The following is a 22,271-nucleotide window of genomic DNA, read 5'->3' as shown; positions in this document are numbered from 1 at the left end:
ACCCACACGTCTCTCGTTTTCTTTGTGGTCTCTTCCTGTGGTTTTGCGTTGCTCTGTTTAACACACCCGGGTATGCTGGTTAGGGTTGGGTCTCGCTGTGTTAATCTGGCTGGGTTGGGCTGTGTTAGCTTGGGCTTAGCTGAGATAAGGACTTGGTAAGCTTAAACTGCGTTGTCAGGTCGCCCCTCAAGGAGTGTTGCTGTACCCTCCTGTATTTGCTGTGCTAACCCCCCCTTCCCTCACCCCCTTTAACTAACCTACCTACCTAACCAACCCCCCCAACCCCCACTGTATCTCTCATGTGCTGTGTGGTTGTTAACAACCGACAAATACACACGGGAAGTTCCAATGGGCAGAAATAAAAATGATAAGGTTAGATTAGGTCGAATTACGTTCACGAAAGATGTGCTGGGTTGGGCCCAGGTTAAACGAAGTTAGTTCAAGTTTCGTTGTATTAGAACGAAGACGTTGTGAGTGGCGGGCAGTGTTGCCACCCTCGCGCGGGAACACTGGCGGCTTGTCAAGATGATGACAACCTCTCAACCATAACCACAGCCACAACTACAACCATAACTATACACAGAACCATAGCCACGGTCACAACCACACCCACAGGCACGGTCACAACCACAGCCACCACCACCACAACCATAGCTACCAGCCATAGCCACCACCACAACCATAGCTACAACCACAACCACCACCACGACAACCACAGCCAGCACCACCACGACAACCACAGCCACAACCAGAGCCCAGCAGTGGCACCCTCCCTCACATACAACCAGTCCCCCAGTATGTATAGGTCCGTGTGGACTTTGTGACCGGCCGCCACACCACCTGGCCTCACACAACACAAACAACAACACTGGCTAACAACACCTGTTTATACTGTGTTGTGGGTTAGTGGGGGTGTGTGGGGAAGGGGGGTGTGGCTGACTCCCGACCACGACCCTTGGTGACGACCGTACGACCCTTAGCCACGACCCTTGGCCACGACCCTAGAGTATGACGGTACGACCCTGGTGTGTGCTGACCTTTGACCTGGCTTAACTGTGCTGGTGAGGGGAGGGAGGGTGGAGGGGAGGGGAGGAGTGCCTGGCTGGCCCTGGTGGGAGGGTGTGCCATCATGGGCTGGGTCAGGGGGGGGTGTCACAGTGCCATTACGAGGCGAGTCAGACCCTGATGGGTTGAGGGTCGTAATGTTGCCATGCTTCGGGGGGGGAGGGTAATGCCAGGTCAGCCCAGGTCGTGGGGGGACCTATGACCATATGGCACTACTAGGTTGGGGGTCAGTATTGGTGTGCCTGGGAGGTACCAGGTCAGGTCAGGTCAGGTCAGGTCAAGAGGAGGGGCGTCGTCGTCAGTGTTGTAAGGGTTAAGGTGTAGTGTGGTGGTGGGTGCAGGTGTACTCACGCTGGCAACACTGACACCAACACTGGCTTGACCCCCCTCCGACCTGGAGCACACCCGACCCTCGCCCTACCGACCCTCTGCCATAGGTCCGGGAATTGGTCCGGCAGGGGGGCGGGCAGCGCGCCCCTCGTGCCTCCGTTATTCGCACGCATGCGTCATGCAGGGCTGGAGGGCGTCGGTAGGGCGGTCCTGCCCGTCTCCTGCCGGGGGGAAGCTCGACCGTGCGGGAGGTGGGTCGGGCCAGGACAGCGCCATGCCACGGGAGGCAGGACGTACTGCGGCGTGTGTCTCCTCCCCCTCCCTCCGAGGAGACCGGTAAGGGCGAGGGTGCGCTGCCGCCCGGGTAATGGAGTGAGCCTTACGGCGTGTGTGTGTCGTGGGGGGGAGGGGGAGGGGGTTGGTAGGTAGGTAGGTAGAGGGACGTTAGGGAGGGAGGGAGTAGGGAGGGAGGAGGAGTGAGGGAGGGAGGTGGCTCGGGGTGAGGAGCGGGGTGTCTGGTCGATCACAGCTGAGCGCGCGGGCCTCGGGTTGCTGCTCCCTTGCCTCAGTCGAGCTGGGAACAGTGTTGTGGACGCACGCACGCACACCGTCTCGCTCCCCGCGCGCCGCCACCCACCACCCACGGTATACCACCTCACCTCACCCCGCCTCACCCCACCTCACCCATGTAGACATCCTCCTCCCACAGGTAAATACGACCCCCCCACCCAAACCTCTACAGTACTTGACCCTTCCCCCCCCCCATACAAGCGTTGAGGAGGGGGGGGGGAGGCCACAAACGTTGCCTACTACCCTTCCCTCCCTCCCTCTCTTTCCCCCCCCCCTTCCTTCCTTCCTTCCTTCCCCCCTCCCCCTCCTCCCCCCTCCCCCTCCCCACCACCTCCTCAAGGGAACGTTATTGACAGTCAGCTGATTGTGTGTGTGTGGGGGGGGAGGGGGGAAGAAGAAGAAGAAGGCGAGGCCAGCGCCCCACCGTAACACAGATCCATCCCCCCCCCCCCTCCCAAAGTGCAACATAGAAACAAAGGGATAATATTTCCCACTCCACTCCACCCCGCTTCCCGCTTCGAACCCGCTTCCTCACACTACACCACCCCTCCTCCTCCCTCCACCATCCCTCCTGAAACCCCCATGGTTTGGTCACCGTAACTGTGAGTGTGTGTGTGTGTGTGTGTGTGTGTGTGTGTGTGTGTGTGTGTGTGGAGAGCCCCGCCCGGCGCTGCCTGCCTGCCTCCCTGCTCGGCCGCCATGGACGCAAACCTACGAATTATCTGTCGATCGAGACAACATCGTCTTCTTCCTCCCTCCCTCCCTCACCTCCCTCCCTTCCTCCTTAGTGACATCCTTCCCTCCCCCCACCCGCCACCCAGATGTCGCAACGTCACGTGGTAACGCTAGATGTCACGTGGTAACGCTCGATGTCATGTGGTAACGCCATAGGTCACGTGGTAACGCAAGATGTCATGTGGTAACGCCAGAGGGCACGCGGTAACGCTAGATGTCTTGTGGTAACGTAAGATGTCACGTGGTAACGCTATATGTCATGTGGTAACGCCAGAGGTCACCTGGTAACGCTAGATGTCTTGTGGTAACGCAAGATGTTACGTGATAACGCTAGATGTCTTGTGGTAACGCAAGATGTCACGTGAAAGCACCAGATGTCACAACGTCGCATGGTAACGCCAGATGTCACGACTTCACGTGGTGACGCCAGATGTCACGACGCCACGTGGTAACACCAGACACCACGACGTCACGTGGTAACGCCAGATGTCACGACGTCACGCCAGTTCTAGGGACGTCACGTGGTAACGCCAGATGTCACGACGTCACGCCAGGTGTCGGGACGTCACGTGGTAACGCCAGGGCAGCGTCGGAGTCGTCATGAATGACGGTGTAACCAGATGCCAAGTGAGTCACCAGGCGACTGACCACACGAAGACGACCACAGACGACCAGAGAGAGAGAGAGAGAGAGAGAGAGAGAGAGACTATAAAGACGAGAGAGAGAGAGAGAGAGAGAGAGAGAGAGAGAGAGAGAGAGAGAGAGACTATAAAGACGAGAGAGAGAGAGAGAGAGAGAGAGAGAGAGAGAGAGAGAGAGAGAGAGAGAGAGAGAGAGAGAGAGAGAGAGAGACGAGAAAGACACCAGAGACCAGAGAGAGACACCAGAGACCAGAGAGACACCAGAGACCAGAGAGAGACACACGAGAGACACCAGATTAGAGAGACACACGAGAGACACCAGATTAGAGAGACACGAGACACCAGAGAGAAAAAAAAAGAGATTCTTTGTTGTGGTGGTGAGAGACAAGGAGCTGCAGGACCGGCTGGCTTACTTCCCAGAAATACGACGATATCCTCCCCCCAGAGATGCCAGGCAAGCGATATTGTCTCCCTGGATGAGTGTGGGGGGTGATATTGTCTCCCTGGATGAGTGTGGGTGTGATATTGTCTCCCTGGATGAGTGTGGGAGTGATATTGTCTCCCTGGATGAGTGTGGGGTGATATTGTCTCCCTGGATGAGTGTGGGGGTGATATCGTCTCCCTGGATGAGTGTGGGGGTGATATTGTCTCCCTGGATGAGTGTGGGGGTGATATCGTCTCCCTGGATGAGTGTGGGGGTGATATCGTCTCCCTGGATGAGTGTGGGGGTGATATTGTCTCCCAGGATGAGTGTGTGGGTGATATTGTCTCCCTGGATGAGTGTGGAGGTGATATTGTCTCCCTGGATGAGTGTGGAAGGTGATATTGTCTCCCTGGATGAGTGTGGGGGTGATATTGTCTCCCTGGATGAGTGTGGGGGTGATATTGTCTCTGTGGATGAGTGTGGGGGTGATATTGTCTCCCTGGATGAGTGTGGAGGTGATATTGTCTCCCTGGATGAGTGTGGAAGGTGATATTGTCTCCCTGGATGAGTGTGGGGGTGATATTGTCTCCCTGGATGAGTGTGGGGGTGATATTGTCTCCCTGGATGAGTGTGGGGGTGATATTGTCTCCCTGGATGAGTGTGGGGTGATATTGTCTCCCTGGATGAGTGGAGAGAGCATCATTGTCTCCCTGGATCAGGGGACAATATTTTCTCCCTAGATCGTTATGACGATATTGTCTACTTATATCAGTGGGACGATATTGTGTTCCTGGGGACAATATCAGTGGGACGATATTGTGTTCCTGGATGAGTAGGGCGAATATTGTCTTCCTGGATGACTTGGTCGATATTGTGTCCCCTTTACGAGTGGGGGACGATATTTTGTCCCCGGACGATATTTTGTCCCCGGACGATATTTTGTCCCCGGACGATATTTTGTCCCCGGGCGATATTTTGTCCCCGGACGATATTTTGTCCCCGGACGATATTTTGTCCATGGGCGGTATTTTGTCCACGGACGATATTTTGTCCCCGGGCGATTTGTCCGGACGATATTTTGTCCCCGGGCGATATTTTGTCCATGGGCGGTATTTTGTCCACGGACGATATTTTGTCCCCGGACGATATTTTGTCCCCGGACGATAGTTTGTCCACGGACGATATTTTGTCCCCGGACGATATTTTGTCCCCGGGCGATATTTTGTCCCCGGACGATATTTTGTCCATGGGCGGTATTTTGTCCCCGGACGATATTTTGTCCCCGGGCGATATTTTGTCCCCGGACGATATTTTGTCCACGGACGATATTTTAGGAAGAGTTGTTTCCGGTTGAACTAACGCTGTCGGGGGTTGACCTTTCACCTCGTTTTGAAGGGTCAAGGGTCGTTGAATGATCTGCCACTTTGTTAGAAGGTCAAGTTAACGCTACTTGGTTAGGGAAGCGTTTGTTAGATTAGTCTACGAACGCCCGGTCGTTAGACTCAGCCAAGAAGAGATAGTTAGGGAGAGACATTTACACACGAGTTACGTACATACGAACGTACGAAAAGTGATTTGAATATTTAGATTACGAAGGTCAGGTTCGTGTGTGTGTGTGTGTGTGTGGCGTCGCCGGGTAAGGCCAAGCCATAGCCACGCACCGGTTTCGGACCCACCCACCCCTCAGCCATTTGTATAGCATGGTGGATCGCTCCCGCTAATTAAGGACCAGGACGGTCATAATATGACCTGGTAATTAGCGTACCTGTGATCTCCCCCCTCCCCCCCCACCTTGTTTTCGGGTGTGATGACACAACGAGCCAGCCCCCCCCCCCTCCCCCCGTTAAGTAGTTAGGTTAGGTGGTTGACCCGGGAACACAGAAATGGTGACCTGATTCAGTGTGTAGGGTGAAGGGAGGAATGGGTAAAATCCCTCCCCCCCCCCTTCCCCTTCCCGAAAACAAACAAGCACTTGTCTCCGTAAAGCAGTTAGTTAGCGAAACTGGCAGTTTGTCAGTTAAGTGGGAGGGAAAGTCTCGTTTATGGCTTGTTTGTTTGTCTTGAGCTTCTGTATTTGTTTGGGATATATTGTGTTTACATGGTCTTCAGATCCGGTTGTTTGCATTGTCTTCAGATGCGGTTGTTTGCATTGTCTTCAGATGCTGTTGTTTACGTTGTCTTTAGATGCTGTTGTTTACGTTGTCTTCAGATGCTGTTGTTTACATGAGTCCTTAGATACGGTATTGTTTTCGATGTTTTGTTTACAGGAGGGTAAACTCAGTGCATGTGATAGTGGGCGCTACACTGACCCACCATCACTATGGTCTACACTGACCCACCATCACCATGGTCCTACACTGACCCACCATCACCATGGTCCTACACTGACCCACCATCACCATGGTCTTACACTGACCCACCATCACCATGGTCTTACACTGACCCACCATCACCATGGTCTACACTGACCCATCATCACCATGGTCTACACTGACCCACCATCACAATGGTCTACACTGACCCACCATCACCATGGTCAACACAGACCCACCATCACCATGGTCTTACACTGACCCACCATCACCATGGTCTTACACTGACCCACCATCACCATGGTCTTAAACTGACCCACCATCACCATGGTCTTAAACTGACCCACCATCACTGTGGTCTTACACTGACCCACCATCACCATGGTCCTACACTGCACTGACAGTATAATGAGCTATGCTGTAATGGTCCTGGTGGCGTTCGTGTGGTGACACCCACCAGCAACACGTTATTTTTCGCGAACCCCACCTGCAGCACGGTAGCCCCCCACCTACAACACCACTTGCAGCACGGTACCCCCCACCTACAGCACGGTAGCCCCTCACCTGCATCACTGGTAGTCCCCCCCACCTACAACCCCACAAACCCCACCTACAGTACGGTAGCCCCCCTCACCTACAACCTCATAAACCCCACCTGCAGCAAGGTAGCGCCCCCTCCCACCTACAACCCTACCTGCTGCACGATAGCCCCCACCTACAACCCCACTTGCAGCACGGTATTCCCCCCACCTACAACCCCACCAACCCCACACCTACAACCCCACCCACCTACAACCCCCTACAACCCCTTCACATGCAGGAGGCTGGGGGTTAAGGAGAGTGTAGTGCACCAGTGGACCTTGGTCAAGCCAGCACCAACCCCTCAGTTCTTGCTGTATCCGATGGTAACAAAGATCACAGGTACAGAAGTACACCTGGGTACTGTATCCTGAACTGTACTACAACACCAGTGTTGTATCCTCAAGCGGGAAGGTTGTAGGTTCCATCATAACTTCAACCTGGGCAGTAGGAGGAGGAGGAGGAGGATATCTGGTCAAGTCTTCCCTCAGTCTTCCCTTTCCGATCCTCCTCCTCCCGGTGTGGTGGAGGAAGAGTCGTTGGGAAATGGTGGCCTGCATGTGTCAGTGGGTTTCCTCAGCAGTGTGTGTGTCGTGACGAAGCAGGAAATTACCACTCTCACCACTGGGGATCACCTCCACCACTGCCACCACCACCACTGTGTCTACATTGATCAAGAGAATATTGCTCTGTTTGTCTGGTGGGTAGAGACGGTGTCCCCGTCTCATTATGTATGTATGTGTGTGTGGGGGTGGGTGGGTGGCTATGTTTGTGTGTGTGTGTGTGTTTGTATGCGTAATGACCTATTCGTACCGTGTGGGGAGGGGGCGGGGGTTCTACACTCGTGGGGGGGGCCCCATCTCTTGTACTGTACGGGGAGGGAGTTCTACACTGGTGGGGGCCCCATCTGTTGTACTGTACGGGGAGGGAGTTCTACACTCGTGGAGGCCCCCATCTCTTGTACTGTACGGGGCGGGAGTTCTACACTCGTGGAGGCCCCATCTCTTGTACTGTACGGGGAGGGAGTTCTACACTCGTGGGGGGGGGGGGGGCCCCATCTCTTGTACTGTACGGGGAGGGAGTTCTACACTCGTGGGGGCCCCCATCTCTTGCACTGTACGGGGCGGGAGTTCTACACTCATGGAGGCCCCATATCATGAACATTCTCTACTATCATTCGACTTCTTACATTTGTGTATGGTGTCAGTATACACAGTTTCATCACTTACTCTCTGTGTCTCCTTATGTCTCATACCATCAGAGTACTTGTTTACATCTTTTCTGACAAATTGCTTGCTTAGCTTCATGGAATGGTCTGTCACTGCTCTCTCTCGACATAATCACACGGAATTGGTGATCAACTTACTCCTTACTCCTCTCTTTTCCATGGTGGACAAGTCTATATAGCCCCTAAAACGTCCTACTGTAACTTCACTCTTTTAATCATGCGACCAACTTTTATTGTCCTCCTCTGGAGTTTCTCCAACAGTACTTTGTGCTTGTTTATGTTTGGGTCGACCAAAGTGGCCAGAAGACAGTTTGTTCTTACAGTGTATTGTGAGGTGGGACTCTCATGTATGTTGGGTACACTGACGACTTCCAATTTCCTCTCACACATACATGCATTCCTGTAGTTTGTGTCTTGCTAAATAATATCCATACGAAGGTTTTAGTATACAGTGACCTGTAAAATTCTACCCGGGTAGAATTTCATCAGCCGTATATCAGACCCACTTTGGACTTTTTGCTTAGGTCCCCTTGCAAGGTGGTGCACTCCCTCATGACCTCGGCATCATCTGCAAACATATGTACTCAGAGTCCAGAGTCCTTCTGGCAAGATAGATCAGCAAGAGCAGGTGTCGCAGGGCCGAGCAAAGTGACACGTCACTTGCCACCCCAGACCACTTTAAGGAGAGACCTCCTACGAGCAGTGAGTAAATGAGTTAACACTTATTGTCATCGGTTCGATTCCCATCTGACGCCGTGAGAGTTTTGCGTTTCCCTGAACTGACGCAGACATTGTGAATTCCGTAGACACCCACCCACCCCCCATTCAGCAGTGTGGTAAGGTGAGATCCTCCCATACCTGCCATTGCTTCGTCACCATCCTGGACTTTATCCCAGCCTAGAGAGAGACACCCAGGTCCTCTATGTCCCCTGGGTGACACCACCTCTGGTGTCGACCCCATCAGCCATGACGCAGTCATCAACAGACCCCCATCAACCTGAGGGCCAAAAGAGGGAGGCTTCTTCAAGACACTTTGGACTCCCCGCACCTGAACTCAAGAACATCTACACAACTTTCATTCTCCCCAAACTCCCCTATGTCTCCCCCACCGCCGCCGCCTGGTCCTTCCTCCTCCCTCCCCACCACACAACAGGGGCGACTGGCAAAGACCATGCCAGACCATCCTGGGCCCCTCTTACACCACCTACCAAGAGGCGCCCGTCTCCCTCTCCAGTCATCCTCCGGACGTCATCCAACAGCTCGAAAGAAAGAAACTGCTGCACCATCCTGACACCAGAGATCCCTCGTCCCCTAGTTGCAGTTCATTCCCCCCACACACACACAGAGGCGCTACAGAACAGCCCCGTCCCAACCACTGTGAACGTCATCAATAATGATTAGTGGATTTTACAACGTGTGCCTTTGTGGCTGAGTAAAAGCCGTCAACCCCCTTTATCTCTTCTGTTGGTCTGCACGTGTTTTCTTTGTCGTTTCAGCCTTTGGCTGCTGGATATTCAGCGAACCTGTGATGATTATTAAACACACACACACACACACACACACACACACACACACACACACACACACACACACACACACACACACACACAAGGAAGTAAATACGGGTACCAGTACGAAAGTAAAAAGCAAAAAAAGGCAAAAAAAAAAAAGAGGGAAAAAACTGCAGACGCTTCAGGTGTAATGTGTGGATCCGCTCAGCTGTCATCCTCCCATTCTTGTGTGACCTGCAGTGGCTCGTCCCGTGGGGGGACACACCCCCCCTCCCTCCCCTCACACGGGTGTGACCTGTGACGCAGCTGGCGTAGGTCAGGTCATCAATACGCCGGGGGTGTGGGGGGGATAATGTATATATATATATATATATATATATATATATATATATATATATATATATATATCTTAGTAACTGTCCGTCTATGTAGTTTACATGATGATGATTTTAGTTGTGGTATATATGTATAGTTTACTTCCAGACCGCAGCTGGTATACTTGATGGTATATTTGGTTTACCAGTACGTATGGTGTGGTTTTCGTCTGCTGTGGTTTACGTATGGTGTGGTTTTCGTCTGCTGTGGTTTACATGTAGTGTGGTTTGATTTACGTATGGTGTGGTTTACCTAGGGTGTACTTTACGTAAAATGTGGTTTACATCTGGTGCGGTATACGTCTGGTGTGGTTTCCGTCTGGTGCGGCATACGTCTGGTGTGGTTTACGTCTGGTGTGGTTTACGTCTGGTGTGGTTTACGTCTGGTGTGGTTTACATGCGTTGAACGAGGTTATTTTCAGTGATCTCTTAAGTGTGTGGATTAACCCAGAACATGTGAGGTCACTCCTGTTATTCTTGTCCATATTGATGTGGGTAGTCTGTTGTTGTTCTGTTGCTGCCGTTGTATGGGCCTGTTGCTGCCGTTGTATGCCGTTGTTTTACCGTTGTATACAGTACCGTTCCTCCCAGTGGTCCTGTTACCATGCCGTCCTGTTACTACCGTTTGTCTGCCGCTGTTTCTACCGTTGTATACAGTACCGTTCACGCCGTTCTGTGGTTCTGTTACTACCGTTGTACGGTCATGTTCCTCCCGTTTGGATCATAATTACCATTATTCCCTTTGATACATAAGACACCCCCCCCCCCCACGACTCACTTCCACCACCTCGTGTCGATTACAGCTACAACTGTATTCCTTAATGATGCTGCTACTGTATTCCCAAGCCAGGGGTTGGCTGTATTTCCCCTCCAACCCCAACCAACAACACCCACACCCCCTCCTTACACCCGACCACGAGGAAGGTGAGTACAGCGTTGGCTCTTGAGTAAACACCATGAGTGCCAGCCTCACTCACCACTGCTGGAGCGTGAGTGAAGCGATGGACCTCAGGAGCTGTACGACACATTCTAGTGTGTGTTGTAGGCAGGGCCGACCCATTACCAGGTCGCTGTTGTAGGGGAGGCAACTCGTTAAGGGTTGTAGTTGTGTGTGTAGGTAACCCATTAAGGTATGGTTGTGGGAAGAGGTGGTACCATTAAGGGTAAAGGGGCTATACAGAGGCAATCCTTTAAGGGGGAAGTGGGAGTGATCTATATAAAGGGAGAGGAGAGATGGGGTAAGTAACCATTATTTAAGGGTCAGGGGTATATCAAGGAATGACATCTTCGATGTATATCAACTGACTGTTATATTTCTCTCTTGTGTCTCCCCTGATGATGTGATTATTACACGAAAGTGCACTTGGGAACTTATCGTGTTTCATTTCCCCGTGGACTCATAGGAATATATATATATATATATATATATATATATATATATATATATATATATATATATATATATATATATATATATATATATATATATATATATATATATGACGAATGCTGTAACATTAATGAGGCAGAAATTAATGAACATGTGGTTGGTTTTTTGTGTTTGTAGGTTTACATGGCTTTGTGTATTTGTAGGTTTACATGACTTTGTGTATTTGTAGGTTTACATGACTTTGTGTGTTTGTAGGTTTACATGACTTTGTGTATTTGTAGGTTTACATGACTTTGTGTGTTTGTAGGTTTACATGACTTTGTGTATTTGTAGGTTTACATGACTTTGTGTGTTTGTAGGTTTGCCATGAACTTCCTGTTGCCAGGTTAGGTGCAGGCAACCAGGAGGAGGAGGAGGAGGTGGTGGCTGGGTGAGTGGCTGCGCACTCCTCCTGGCCTAGTGAGATGGTGGACAGAGATGAACGTGAGGTTCAGCCCTGAAGTTCATTCTCTCCCCTCGCCCGTAACGGTGCGGTGGATCTCCGATCCCTTACACTGCAGCTTTTGTTCATCATTGATGGTGTCCAACGTCATGACGTAGGCCGGTAAACCTCCATTCCCAACGTCGTATGCAAAGCTGACTGACTCTCACTCTCACGTAAGGAGGTTGGAGGGCGGATATGTTCATTGGACGTCCCCCTCCTGAAGGTGTGGCGTGTGTGACAGGAGTCTTGATGTCGTCATCATCATTCCCTCCCCTCATTCCCTCCATTCCCTCCCTCCTTCCCTCCCTCCTTCCCTCCCTCCTCCCCTCTCCATAAAGTCACAAGATACACGACTGGGATTCGACCACAACAACCCTCCCCTTCCACCACACACACAGTCGTGAGATGGCAGTCAGTCAGTCAGTCAGTCAGTCGAATCCACCCCTCCTCCTTCCCCCCCTCTCTGAAGTCATGACGTATGAAAGAAAAGAAAGAAGGAAGGGAAAAAAAAAGAAGAAAAACCCTCAGCCTTGACAGCCTCTGAAGTCATCTGTAACACCTGACAGCTGGGTTGACAGCTGAGGGACCTGACAGCTGAGGGAGATGATGTGATAGGTGGCCATGCAGTCGTCCTGCTCACGCGAGACGAGGCCAAGCGTTGGTGGCACCTGGGAGGAAATTCGTTCTCTGCCTCCGTGGCTTCGACCAAACGACCCTCAAGCACGACCCTGCAACGCTTGGGTACGAGGATCCATCAGTGTCAAAAGGCCAGGCCATTGTGCCAAAGGGTCGTGGACAAGGGATCGGGCCCTTGTGCTCAAGATGATCTCGGCGTGTTGTTCAAGGGTCGTGCCGTCGTGTTCAAGGGTTGTGCCGTCGTGTTCAAGGGTCGTGCCGTCGTGTTCAAGGGTCGTGCCGTCGTGTTCAAGGGTCTTACCGTCGTGTTCAAGGGTCTTACTATCGTGTTCAAGGGGCGTACCGTCGTGTTCAAGGGTCGTACCGTCGTGTTCAAGGGTCGTACCGTCGTGTTCAAGGGTCGTGCCGTCGTGTTCAAGGGTCGTACCGTCGTGTTCAAGGGTCGTACTATCGTGTTCAAGGGTCGTGCCGTCGTGTTCAAGGGTCGTGCCGTCGTGTTCAAGGTCGTACCGTCGTGTTCAAGGGTCGTGCCGTCGTGTTCAAGGGTCTTACTATCGTGTTCAAGGGTCGTACCATCGTGTTCAAGAGTCTTACCATCGTGTTCAAGGGTCGTGCCGTCGTGTTCAAGGGTCGTGCCGTCGTGTTCAAGGGTCGTGCCGTCGTGTTCAAGGGTCTTACTATCGTGTTCAAGGGTCGTGCCGTCGTGTTCAAGGGTCGTGCCGTCGTGTTCAAGGGTCGTGCCGTCGTGTTCAAGGGTCGTGCCGTCGTGTTCAAGGGTCGTGCCGTCGTGTTCAAGGGTCTTACTATCGTGTTCAAGGGTCGTGCCGTCGTGTTCAAGGGTCGTGCCGTCGTGTTCAAGGGTCGTACCGTCGTGTTCAAGGGTCTTACTATCGTGTTCAAGGGTCGTGCCGTCGTGTTCAAGGGTCGTGCCGTCGTGTTCAAGGGTCGTGCCGTCGTGTTCAAGGGTCGTGCCGTCGTGTTCAAGGGTCTTACTATCGTGTTCAAGGGTCTTACTATCGTGTTCAAGGGTCGTGCCGTCGTGTTCAAGGGTCGTGCCGTCGTGTTCAAGGGTCTTACTATCGTGTTCAAGGGTCGTGCCGTCGTGTTCAAGGGTCTTACTATCGTGTTCAAGGGTCGTGCCGTCGTGTTCAAGGGTCGTGCCGTCGTGTTCAAGGGTCTTACTATCGTGTTCAAGGGTCTTACTATCGTGTTCAAGGGTCGTACTATCGTGTTCAAGGGTCTTACTATCGTGTTCAAGGGTCGTGCCGTCGTGTTCAAGGGTCTTACTATCGTGTTCAAGGGTCGTGCCGTCGTGTTCAAGGGTCGTGCCGTCGTGTTCAAGGGTCTTACTATCGTGTTCAAGGGTCGTGCCGTCGTGTTCAAGGGTCTTACTATCGTGTTCAAGGGTCGTGCCGTCGTGTTCAAGGGTCTTACTATCGTGTTCAAGGGTCTTACTATCGTGTTCAAGGGTCTTACTATCGTGTTCAAGGGTCTTACTATCGTGTTCAAGGGTCGTGCCGTCGTGTTCAAGGGTCTTACTATCGTGTTCAAGGGTCTTACTATCGTGTTCAAGGGTCTTACTATCGTGTTCAAGGGTCGTGCCGTCGTGTTCAAGGGTCGTGCCGTCGTGTTCAAGGGTCGTGCCGTCGTGTTCAAGGGTCTTACTATCGTGTTCAAGGGTCTTACTATCGTGTTCAAGGGTCTTACTATCGTGTTCAAGGGTCTTACTATCGTGTTCAAGGGTCTTACTATCGTGTTCAAGGGTCTTACTATCGTGTTCAAGGGTCGTGCCGTCGTGTTCAAGGGTCTTACTATCGTGTTCAAGGGTCTTACTATCGTGTTCAAGGGTCTTACTATCGTGTTCAAGGGTCTTACTATCGTGTTCAAGGGTCTTACTATCGTGTTCAAGGGTCTTACTATCGTGTTCAAGGGTCTTACTATCGTGTTCAAGGGTCGTGCCGTCGTGTTCAAGGGTCTTACTATCGTGTTCAAGGGTCGTGCCGTCGTGTTCAAGGGTCGTGCCGTCGTGTTCAAGGGTCTTACTATCGTGTTCAAGGGTCTTACTATCGTGTTCAAGGGTCGTGCCGTCGTGTTCAAGGGTCGTGCCGTCGTGTTCAAGGGTCGTGCCGTCGTGTTCAAGGGTCGTGCCGTCGTGTTCAAGGGTCGTGCCGTCGTGTTCAAGGGTCGTGCCGTCGTGTTCAAGGGTCGTGCCGTCGTGTTCAAGGGTCGTGCCGTCGTGTTCAAGGGTCGTGCCGTCGTGTTCAAGGGTCGTGCCGTCGTGTTCAAGGGTCGTGCCGTCGTGTTCAAGGGTCTTACTATCGTGTTCAAGGGTCTTACTATCGTGTTCAAGGGTCGTGCCGTCGTGTTCAAGGGTCGTGCCGTCGTGTTCAAGGGTCTTACTATCGTGTTCAAGGGTCGTGCCGTCGTGTTCAAGGGTCTTACTATCGTGTTCAAGGGTCTTACTATCGTGTTCAAGGGTCGTGCCGTCGTGTTCAAGGGTCTTACTATCGTGTTCAAGGGTCTTACTATCGTGTTCAAGGGTCTTACTATCGTGTTCAAGGGTCTTACTATCGTGTTCAAGGGTCTTACTATCGTGTTCAAGGGTCTTACTATCGTGTTCAAGGGTCTTACTATCGTGTTCAAGGGTCTTACTATCGTGTTCAAGGGTCTTACTATCGTGTTCAAGGGTCTTACTATCGTGTTCAAGGGTCTTACTATCGTGTTCAAGGGTCTTACTATCGTGTTCAAGGGTCTTACTATCGTGTTCAAGGGTCGTGCCGTCGTGTTCAAGGGTCTTACTATCGTGTTCAAGGGTCTTACTATCGTGTTCAAGGGTCTTACTATCGTGTTCAAGGGTCTTACTATCGTGTTCAAGGGTCTTACTATCGTGTTCAAGGGTCTTACTATCGTGTTCAAGGGTCTTACTATCGTGTTCAAGGGTCTTACTATCGTGTTCAAGGGTCTTACTATCGTGTTCAAGGGTCTTACTATCGTGTTCAAGGGTCTTACTATCGTGTTCAAGGGTCTTACTATCGTGTTCAAGGGTCTTACTATCGTGTTCGATGTCACCTCTGCGGTACCTGAGGCCGATCAGCTGATCGATGTCAACACTGCGGTGCTGAGGCCGATCAGCTGATCGATGTCAACACTGCGGTGCCTGAGGCCGATCAGCTGATCGATGTAAACATTGCGGTTGTCGGGGGCCGATCAGCTGATCGATGTCAACACTGCGGTGCCTGAGGCCGATCAGCTGATGGATGTCAACACTGCGGTGCCTGAGGCCGATCAGCTGATGGATGTCAACACTGCGGTGCCTGAGGCCGATCAGCTGATGGATGTCAACACTGCGGTGCCTGAGGCCGATCAGCTGATCGATGTCTACACTGCGGTACCTGAGGCCGATCAGCTGATGGATGTCAACACTGCGGTGCTGAGGCCGATCAGCTGATGGATGTAAACATTGCGGTTGTCGGGGGCCGATCAGCTGATGGATGTCAACACTGCGGTGCCTGAGGGCTGGTCAGCTGAATGATGTAATCATTACGGTGTCTGGGGGGGGGGGGGGTCGGATCAGCTGATTGACGTACAACAGAGTGGTTTCTGGGGCCCGATCAGCTGATGGATGTCAACAAATCGTGAGCATGGCGGCCACTTAAGGATTACACGTGAGGCCGCTCACCTCAAGCTTTATCCACCACCACAACCACCACCACCACAACCACCACAGCAACGAACTGTGATAAGCTTATACATTTTAACCACGGCACGAAACGCATCCGTTCCGATAAATATTTAAATGAGAGATATGTGTGTTTTGGGTGCGGTGGTGGGGCGTGCGTGCGTGTGTGTTAAAAAAAAAAAAGGGCGCGTGGTAGAGGGAAACACAACAACCCCCTCCCCTTCCATAAGGGCGAAGCATCACCCTGCCAGACTATGAAACTGGGCGTTATTATCGTCCCTTCCTCCCCTCACCTCACTCCGTCCGTGGATGATGATGAAACACAATTCATGAGGCGTCCCTCTGCTCTTCATTAGTATCCTAAGCTTACGTAAAACCCTGTACAAATCACCACCACCCCACCCCTATCTCCCTGCCCGCTTCTCCCTGCCCCCTTCTCCCTGCCCCACTGTCGTCTCCTTATCTTACCCCCCCTCCCCCTCCCCTCCGACCTCACCTTACACCAAGGCATGAATATTACGTCCTTGTTGGTAAACATGTCATGAATATTGAATTAAGATGAGGCTTCCCCAGTGACTTGCTTCGTTCCCAGGGTGACAGAAGACCAAGTCTCTCTCTCTCTCTCTCTCTCTCTCTCTCTCTCTCTCTCTCTCTCTCTCTCTCTCTCTCTCTCTCTCTCTCTCTCTCTCTCTCTCTAACACCCTCACCCCCACCCAGACTCGCGGGCTCCAAGCCTCAAACTTTCCCTGTCAGTTGCGGAATATTTTCCCATGCCGTAATTTGCTAAATCTGTGAAATGAATAACATTCAAATTATGTAGGCTAGGGAGGAGGAGGAGGAGGAGGAGGAGGGAGGGGGGAAGGGGAAGGGGGAGGGGGAGAGAGGGGAAGGGGGTGATGTTGACGTCCGCTGTGGCGGGGGTGGTTGGCCAGGAAGCTGGTTAGCGCCCCCCACACCACAGCTGTTAACAGCCTCGTTTGTCAACAAGAACCATCCACCTTACATCACCACAGGGCAGAGTCACGCGTTCGAGACGCGTAGCGACGGTTCCATCAGCAGTAGTTACCACATCGTAGCCAAGCTGTTTGTGTACACGGTGCGAGGAGAGAGAGAGAGAGAGAGAGAGAGAGAGAGAGAGAGAGAGAGAGAGAGAGAGAGAGAGGTATGTCTACTACTACACTAAAGTTCTCCACTGTCGTAAATCTATTTCAATATCTCTTTTATTATCTGCATTCATGACTTCTCATTCCTTCTGTTTCATTCATTCACGACTCCTTCATTCCTTCTGTTTCATTCTTCCACCACTAATTCATTCCTTGTTTCATTCATCCACCACTCCTTCATTCCTTTGGTTTCATTCATCCACGACTCCTTCATTCCTTCTATTTCATTCATCCATCACTCATACACTATGAAGTCACTGCCTCACATCTTATGGCAAGTTTCTTTTGTTCAGTATCGTGTTATGTTCTTGAGTTGTTCTCTCCCAACATCTCATAGAGAACTGTTCTTCATCTGCGTCATCTAACTGTGCGATAAAGAACTTGATCCGATCGCCTCTCTCTCTCTCTCTCTCTCTCTCTCTCTCTCTCTCTCTCTCTCTCTCTCTCTCTCTCTCTCTCTCTCTCTCATTTCCACTGACTCGTCTCTCTTGGATTCCTGGTACCATCCCTGTCGGTTCTTTGTGCCACGTGAGCCTCGGTCACCAAACTTGCGAAAAGAAAAAAAAAGAGAGAGAAAAAGCATATTCAAGTTTTGGTTCTTCATGTGTGTGTGTGTGTGTGTGTGTGTGTGTGTGTGTGTGTGACCAGTTCACTAAGTGTCGCCTTACCGATGTGTGTGTGTGTGTGTGTGTGTGTGTGTGTGTGTGTGTGTGTGTGTATAGCAGGGCATCCCCACAGTGCCCTACCATTTCCCCACAAAGGGGGGGTCGGGATCATCCTTCCCTCCCTCCTTCCCCACCGTGTGCATGAGGAAGACGCCCCCTCCCCCCTCCCCCTCCCTCCCCCTCCCTCCCTAACCCTCCATGCTGAGTCATGCGTGACTCTTCCTGTGTACGTCACATTCGGTCGCTCAGCACATCCATGCGTCATGCGCACCCGAGTCTGGTACGATCTACCTAGGGGGCTGTCGTGTTCTGGTGAGAGGTTGTCGTGTTCTAGCTGCAGATTGTCGTGTTCTAGCTACAGATTGTCGTGTTCTAGTGAGAGATTGTCGTGTTCCAGCTGGAGATTGTCGTGTTCTAGCTACAGATTGTCGTGTTCTAGCTGCAGATTGTCGTGTTCTAGTGAGAGATTGTCATGTTCTAGCTACGGATTGTCGTGTTCTAGCTACGGATTGTCGTGTTCTAGCTACGGATTGTCGTGTTCTAGCTACAGATTGTTGTCGTTAGCCTTAGTTAGAGAGTGTCGTGGTGTAACGACAGAGGGTGTCGTGTAGCTTGGGGCTCCGTTGGATGGTTGTCGTGGAGACAACCGTCGTGGAGGGCCTGTGTCAGCACCGGCCTCACTCGTGTCGTTCCAGACGACACGTGGGCTCTAGAACGCCGCCAGGCCTTTGTTGGCTGCGTTCTAATGATGTCTCTCTCTGTTTCCTGCATCGCTGATGTTCTTCTGTTGTCCAGCTGCTCATGTGTCCTGATGTTCGCGTTCTTACGACGTCTTCTGTTGTCTGCGTTCTAAAGATGTCCCTCCTTTATCTGCGTTCTAAAGTCTTCTGTTGTCTGCGTTCTGAAGATGTCTCTCCTTTATCTGCGTTCTATAGTCTTCTGTTGTCTGCGTTCTAAAGATGTCTCTCCTTTATCTGCGTTCTAAAGTCTTCTGTTGTCTGCGTTCTAAAGATGTCTCTCCTTTATCTGCGTTCTAGTCTCTCCTGTTGTCTGCGTTCTAAAAATGTTTTCCTCTTGTGTGTGTTCTAAAGTCTTCTGTTGTCTGCGTTCTTAAGATGTCTCCTCTTGTCTTCGTTCTAAAAAAGTGTCTCCTATATCTGCGTTCTAAAGTCTTCTGTTGTCAGCGTTCAAATGATGTTCCCAATGTCTGCTTTCTGTTGCCTCCTGTTGTCTGCCTTCTGATGTCTCCAGTATTGTCAGCGTTCCAATGCTCTCTCTCCCGTTGTCTGCATCCTGTTGTCTGTTGTGATCTTCCTGTTGCGTCTCCGTTGTGGTGTATCTGTTTGTCATCTGTCTGTTCCCCACCTGTTGTCTTGTGGTCTGCTATCTAGCTCGCTCTGCTTCTCGGTTCCTCCTCCTGTCTGTTGCTCTTTGTATCTGCCTGTCTGTTGCTCTGTGTGTGTCTGTCTGTCTCTTGCTCTGTGTGTGTTGCTCTGTATGTTTGTCTGTCTGTTGCATTGTGTTTCTGTCTGTGTGTTGCTCTCTGTGTCTGTCTGTTTATTGCTCAGTGTGTCTGTCTGCCTGTTGTTCTGTGTCTGTCTGTCTGTTGCTCTGTGTGTGTGTCTGTCTGTTGCTCTGTGTGTGTCTGTCTGTCTGTTGCTCTATGTGTCTGTTTGTTGTTCTGTCTGTCTGTCTGTTGCTCTGTGTGTCTGTCTGTCTGTTTCTGTATGTGTCTGTCTGTCTGTTGTTTTGTGTGTCTGTCTGTTTGTTGCTCTATGTGTATGTCTGTTTGTTGCTCTGTGTGTCTGTCTGTCTGTCTGTTGCTCTGTGTGTGTGTGTGTCTGTTGCTCTGTGTGTCTGTCTGTCTGTTGCTCTATGTGTGTGTCTGTCTGTTGCTCTGTGTGTGTGTCTGTCTGTTGCTCTTTGTGTGTCTGTCTGTCTGTCTGTTGCTCTGTGTGTGTGTGTCTATCTGTTTGTTGCTCTGTGTGTCTGTTTCGACGTCTTATCTTCTCCTCAGTCTGTCTATCTTACGTTCCTTCTGTTTATTCGCAGCTGGTGCAGCTACCTAGCACCAGCTGCAGCAGTTACTGCCGCAGCTGGTACTGGTGCTGTGAGTCAAGGTCGGGTGTGGCCAGCTGGCTTCCTACGTCACTCCTGCGACACCATCTAGCAAACCTCAGAGGGGGGGAGGGGGGGTTGGAACGGTTGCCAGGTGGTGGGCCGACCGCATCCAACCAGCTGTGGATGCTGAGGATAACGAGAGAATGTGCCATGAACTGAATAATGAATTCAGCAGTGTCTTCACAGTGGAGGACACCATCATGTTCAGCAGTGTCTGCACAGTGGAAGATGATGTAATGTCGTACAGTGTCTTCACAGTGGAAGATGCTGTGATGTTGTTTGACAGTGTCTTCACAGTGGAAGATACTGTTATGTTAAGCTGAGCAGTGTTCTTCACAGTGGAAGATGCTGTGATGTTGTTTGACAGTGTCTTCACAGTGGAAGATACTGTTACGTTAAGCTGAGCAGTGTTCTTCACAGTGGAAGATACTGTTATGTTAAGCGGAGCAGTGTTCTTCACAGTGGAAGATACTGTTATGTTAAGCGGAGCAGTGTTCTTCACTGTGGAAGATACTGTTATGTTAAGCTGAGCAGTGTTCTTCACAGTGGAAGATACTGATATGTTAAGCGGAGCAGTGTTCTTCACAGTGGAAGATACTGTTATGTTAAGCTGAGCAGTGTTCTTCACAGTGGAAGATACTGTTATGTTAAGCTGAGCACTGTTCTTCACAGTGGAAGATACTATGATGTTCAGTTCAGCAGTGTCTTCATAGTGGAAGACACCATAATGTCAAGTTCAGCAGTGTCCTCACAGTGTAAGAAGCTTTATTGTTAAGTTCCACAGTGTCTCCGCAGTGGCAGATACTGTAGTATGAAGTTCACCGTTGTCTTCACAGTGGAAAATACTATAATGCTAAGTTTTGCGTCCACTTATAAAGGCAATTAGGTAAGGTCCAGTTGTTTAAGTTCACCCCCAACCGCATTCGAAGTAGTGAAAATGGGACAGTGAAAGAAAACGTGGATACGACGGTATATATGCTGGCAAGAACAACTCACATCAACCCTGGCGCGTGGAAAAAAAAAAAAAAGACAGAAAATGGACTCCGGGATGGTCACTGTCCACAGGCGGTTGCCTGAAATGTCTAAAAGGAGGCGTATTCTGGACTGGTTTAGTATGAGGACTGGATTGAAAATGCTCAAAAAGAAGCTATTATTTTCCGCCTCACGTTTTAAGATGTCGGCGAGGTTGTATATCTCAAAATTGGTCTCCATTCTGAACAAAGGCGAAGCAAAGATCTGGTAGAGGAGGTCCAGAGGAGGACGACAAAGACAGTGCTGGAAACAAGAAGTCTGAGGTGCGGCGAGGAAAAGGGGGTTAGAGGAGGCTCCAAGAGTTGCCCACAGTGGAAGAGAGAAGATGAAAGAGCGAGTTGATCTCAACCTTGATGTGTATAGACCAAATTAGTTTGCCTGCCAGGCGACAGTTCTTGAAGGTATGCAACGAAAATGGGACGTGAGGTAACCGCATGAAATTCGGTAGAAAACGTAAAATACTTTTATCTTAGGAATGGATGAATGGAATAAACTAGGTAACGAAACTGCAAGTATATATATATATATATATATATATATATATATATATATATATATATATATATATATATATATATATATATATATATATGTGTGTGTGTGTGTGTGTGTGTGTGTGTGTGTGTGTGTGGTTTAAAAGATATGTTGATTGAGAAGGTACAAGAGACGGGGGCCCCACGAGTGTAGAACTCCCTCCCCCGTACAGTACAAGAGCTGGGGGCCCCACGAGTGTAGAACTCCCTCCCCCGTACAGTACAAGAGCTGGGGGCCCCACCAGTGTTGACCTCCCTCCCCCGTACAGTATAAATAGGTAATTACAAAAGGGGTGGTTTTGTGGTGAGACCGACTTCCCCAGCGGCTGAGAACGACCATGAACATTACAACCCACAATAACAAACCTTGTATGTTCCTCTCACTACTGTATTGTTCCTCTCACTACTGTATTGTTCCTCTCACTACTGTATTGTTCCTCTCACTACTGTATTGTTCCTCTCACTACTGTATTGTTCCTCTCACTACTGTATTGTTCCTCTCACTACTGTATTGTTCCTCTCACGGCTGTATTGTTCCTCTCACTACTGTATTGTTCCTCTCACTACTGTATTGTTCCTCTCACTACTGTATTGTTCCTCTCACTACTGTATTGTTCCTCTCACTACTGTATTGTTCCTCTCACTACTGTATTGTTCCTCTCACTACTGTATTGTTCCTCTCACTACTGTATTGTTCCTCTCACGGCTGTATTGTTCCTTGTTCCTCTCTACTGTATTGTTCCTCTCACTACTGTATTGTTCCTCTCATTACTGTATTGTTCCTCTCACTACTGTATTG

General features: G+C 50.7%; 1 protein-coding gene across 3 annotated transcripts in view; it reads left to right on the top strand.

Annotated features, from left to right (window-relative positions):
- Positions 1 to 1,931: 1,931 nt before the first annotated feature.
- The window catches only part of LOC139746298 (ATP-binding cassette sub-family G member 1-like), a 123,255-nt gene continuing 102,915 nt past the window's right edge, over positions 1,932 to 22,271 (top strand). For 2 of the 3 annotated variants that reach the window (XM_071657392.1, XM_071657389.1), the window contains exon 1: positions 1,932 to 2,040. The gene's annotated coding sequence lies outside the window, so the exon portion shown is untranslated. Of the gene's footprint in view, positions 2,041 to 2,082; positions 2,105 to 22,271 lie in introns of those variants that run through there. The other variant, XM_071657391.1, reaches the window with a different exon arrangement.

Source organism: Panulirus ornatus, chromosome 64 (assembly GCF_036320965.1).
Source record: "Panulirus ornatus isolate Po-2019 chromosome 64, ASM3632096v1, whole genome shotgun sequence".
NCBI lineage: Eukaryota > Metazoa > Arthropoda > Malacostraca > Decapoda > Palinuridae > Panulirus > Panulirus ornatus.
This window is presented reverse-complemented; position numbering and strand designations above follow the sequence as displayed.